The following is a 3,953-nucleotide window of genomic DNA, read 5'->3' on the forward strand; positions in this document are numbered from 1 at the left end:
GACAAATCTGCAGCTCTCTATTTGTGTAGGAAAAATATTACCCAGCGCATGGCAGCGAGATGGGCAGGATATAAATTTAATAAATAAATTTAAAAATCAAAGGCATGAAGTGACTGTGTCAGAAACCAATGGAAATAGTGTTATTTTTGCAAATAAAGCAACTTTTGAGAGATGTGTCTTTAAAAGTTCAGTGGAACATTGGGACATTAAGGGCAAAAAGATCAAGACTGAAAAACAGGAAGGGTCTGCTATTCTGACAGGCGAGTCAACTTGTGCAAACAGATTAGCCGACAGTTTTAACCACACAATCTGGCTGCTAGCATATAGTAGATAAATTAACTGCTTGCCTCAATTTATTATGCCTATGCTGCTCGGATAGAATAGAATAGAATTGAATTGAATTCTTTATTGGCCAAGTGTGATTGGACACACAAGGAATTTGTCTTTGGTGCAAATGCTCTCAGTATACATAAGAAAAAATAAAATACATTCATCAAGAATCATAAGATGCAACACTTAGTGATAGTCATAGGTTACTATAAGCAATCAAATCATACATGTTATTAATATACAATCAAAACATAGTAGGAAAACAAATAAAACAATATAAATCGTGAAGATACAAGCAACACGGTTACAGTCATAAGTGGAAGAGATAGGTAATAGGAAGGATGAGAGGAATAATAGGAATACAGTCTTACTAAGTAATTTCACAGTGTTGAGGGAATTATTTGTTTAGCAGAGTGATGGCATTCGGGCAAAAACTGTCCTTGTGTCTAGTTGTTCTGATGTGCAGTGCCTTATAGCGTCGTTTTGAGGGTAGGAGCTGAAATAATTTACGACCAGGATGTGAGGGGGTCAAATACAGATTAAGAAATAAATCTAAAAAGGGATAAAAAAAAGGTAGTCTAGAAAAAGGGGAACTGGGCAAAAAATGGGGAGGCAGGTTAAACATGGGGAAGTTCACGGAGAGGGGAAACGGGCATTCCGAGAAGATTGTGACCTTGTAGCCTTTGTCAAAGGGGGCAGCAGGGAAGGAACCTGTGCTTTGGGTTGAGGGAATAAAAAGCTGTCGAAATCTATTCTTGGGTGTGGTGGGCCTACTTGCTAGCCACTTACTCTTGCAAGAACGTATTTTATAATAAATTGTTTGCTGCTTCACTTCATGACTCTGTCAATTTTCTGACTGGTGAGTCTTTTTTTCTCACCACTGCACAGGATAGACCACACGTGGAAAGGATTCTGGATATCGTTCTGACTCCCAAGTTGCCTAGGAGCCAAAGGAGTGATTCAGCCACAAATAAACGTTTAACACGGGATCCTTGACCACATCAAAAGAAGCACAGTGTTGCTCTTTGCTATTCTGCAGTGGTCAGACTTAGAACATAGAACAAGTTCTCGGGAGGTGTTCAAATGGAGGCTGGATGGCCAAATTGTGGCAGTACATTACAAGAGAGGATTGTTCTATCTAGATGACCTCAAGGTGTTTTGCAACCCCTTCGATACCCTGAAGGTTACTGACAAACGGCTGCAAGAGTTGATTACAAGAAGGGAACATTCTCTGATAACTTTCAAAGGACTGAGAAACTTTACCGATCAAGATGTTTAATTGCCACCAAACAAATTTAATACAAGGGTCAATGAGTTACGCTTAAGGGGTGATAGCTAACCTTTTCGGCACTGAGTGCCCAAACTAGAACGTGCATGGATACGAGTGCATATGTGCGCACTGGAGTGCTGGAAACCTGAAGACAAGCTGGCTGGTGTGTGCATGCCTGTTTTTTTTTTTGTTTTTGGTTTTTTTTGCTGTTTTTTTGCCATTTTTCGTGCTGTTTTTTGTGCTTTCAGGACAAAAACAGCCTGAAAAAAGTCCGGAAAATGGCCCCCAAAATGCTCTCACCTTTTTGGCCATTTTTCAGGCCATTTTCTGGTGCTTCGGTGCCCATGAAGACCAGTTGGCTGGTGTGCATGTGTGTGCTGGAAACCAGAAGAGCAGCTGGTGATGGCATGCGTGCCCCCAGAGAGGGACGTGTGCCATAAGTTCGCCATCACAGGGATAAGAGGTCATCTTGGTCATATCCTCAGGTTCCAGATTGTATGGCTGGGATGATCAAGGTGCAAAGTACACATTGAAGCCCAACTCAAGGCAAACGTGATGGCAGCCCTTAAACCACTACCCACCTCTGAGTCCTGCCATTCAGGAAGGACAGTGACAAACTACAGACGTCCAGGGGAGACCTAGGAGGGCAATGAGCAGCCTGGAAGGAAAGGTACTGAGAAAAATTAAGAGGCTTTGGATGTGTTTGGCCTGGAGGAGGAACAACTGGGAGAAGCCAGATGAGCTGTTTCCCAGCAGAAGGTGGAAGGTGACCTGTGGAAGCCAGGTCAGAAGCCTTCAGAAAACGTGAAAGAAGTGCCCAGTTGACAAGGAAGCCAAATTCAGTTGGACATCAGGAAACATGCCCTAGTGCAGGAGTCTCCAAACTTGGCAACTTTAAAACTTGTGGACTTCAATTCCCAGAATTCCCCAGAGGCTGGCTGGGGAATTCTGGGAGTTCAAGTTCACAAGTTTTAAAGTTTCCGAGAATATAAGAATTAGGGGTGACATGACCACAGTCTTCCAGTATTTGAGGGGCTGCCCCAAAGAAGAAGGGATCAAATTCTTCTCCAAAGCACCAGAGAGCAGGACAAGAAACAATGGATGGAAACTAATCAAGGAGAAGCAACCTGGAATTTCCAGAAAATTCCTAACAGGGAGGACAATTAACCAGTGGAAGGGTTTGACTTTGGAAGTTGTGGGTGCTTCACCACTGGAGGCTTTTAAGAAGGACAGTCACTTGACTCAAATGGTATAGGGTCTCCTGCTTGAGCAGGGGGTTGGACTAGAAGACCTCCAAGGTCCCTTCCATTCTTAATTGTCAAGTTTAACAGATAACAGATAATGGGAGTTGGAAGGTACCTTGTAGGTCATCTAGTCCAACCCCCCCACCCAAGCAGGAGACCCTACACCATTTCTGACAGAGGACAGTCCAATCTCTTCTTGAAAGTCTCAAGTGATGACGCACCCACAACTTCCGAAGGCAACTTCTGTTCCATGGGTTGATTGTTCTGTCAGAAAGTTTCTCCTTTATTTCCAGGTTTAGAAACCTGGCACAGAGCTGCCACAGGAAGTGATAGGCCTAATTTCGCAAAAGGGGATTCAACAGAGGATGGATGGCCATTCAGTGCACCAAGAAAGTTGGATGGATCAGTGTTTCTCAACTTTGGCAACATGAAGACGCGTGGACTTCAATTCCCAGAATTCCTCATCTGACAGGCACGTAGTTGAAGCCCGCCTACCTCCGAGAAACATTGGATCAGACAATCTTCGAGGCCCCGCCCAGTCGAGGGCGAGAGCCAATCGCACGAGAAAGCCTCGAATCTTACCGGGTGCCGCCTCGCCAGAGGGCGCTCTTTTGCGGGGACGTAAGGCGATAGAGCTACGAACAGGGCAGAGGAGGCTGCGCGCCGCCGTGTCAGCTGGTCAAGTGAAAACTCCCCGGTGAAAACTGACGAGAAAGTGGGTCGCGTTCAGCCGGGGCGTCGAGGAATGCCGGCTGGGTTCTCACGAGGTGCTGACCCGGAGTCAGAAAAGCGTCCCTTGCTGCGGCTCCATTGGAGGACTGCCTCACATCGCCCCTTGGACGGTTCTCCACCCTGAGCTGAGGCGCCTTCGAGTCAATCCTAGGGCGCTACAAAACTCGCCCTTCAAAGCAGCCCTTGTAACCCCCGCCCTCCGTGAAGGCCTCTCGCCCCACCCCCGGCAACACAAACAACAAAAACCTGACGGAAACCAAAATAATCGGAAAGGAACCCGGAATTCGCTCCTCTTCGGAGGAGGAGGAGGAGGAGGAGGCAAAGTCAGGAGTCTATGGCCAGAAACGCCCGTCACCGCTCGAGTTGAGCATGGAAGG

General features: G+C 46.0%; 1 protein-coding gene across 1 annotated transcript in view; it reads right to left on the reverse strand.

The window, feature by feature from the left end:
- Positions 1 to 3,451, reverse strand: part of LOC113427046 (hexosaminidase D-like) — a 48,581-nt gene extending 45,130 nt beyond the window's left edge. Inside the window, exon 1 of the mRNA XM_087973125.1 lies at positions 3,427 to 3,451. The gene's annotated coding sequence lies outside the window, so the exon portion shown is untranslated. The remainder of the gene's footprint in view (positions 1 to 3,426) is intronic.
- Between the last annotated feature and the right edge of the window lie 502 nt (positions 3,452 to 3,953).

Source organism: Notechis scutatus, chromosome 12, assembly GCF_049901735.1.
Source record: "Notechis scutatus isolate UNSWTSFEM ecotype Mainland chromosome 12, rNotScu1.2, whole genome shotgun sequence".
In the NCBI taxonomy this organism is placed as follows: domain Eukaryota; kingdom Metazoa; phylum Chordata; class Lepidosauria; order Squamata; family Elapidae; genus Notechis; species Notechis scutatus.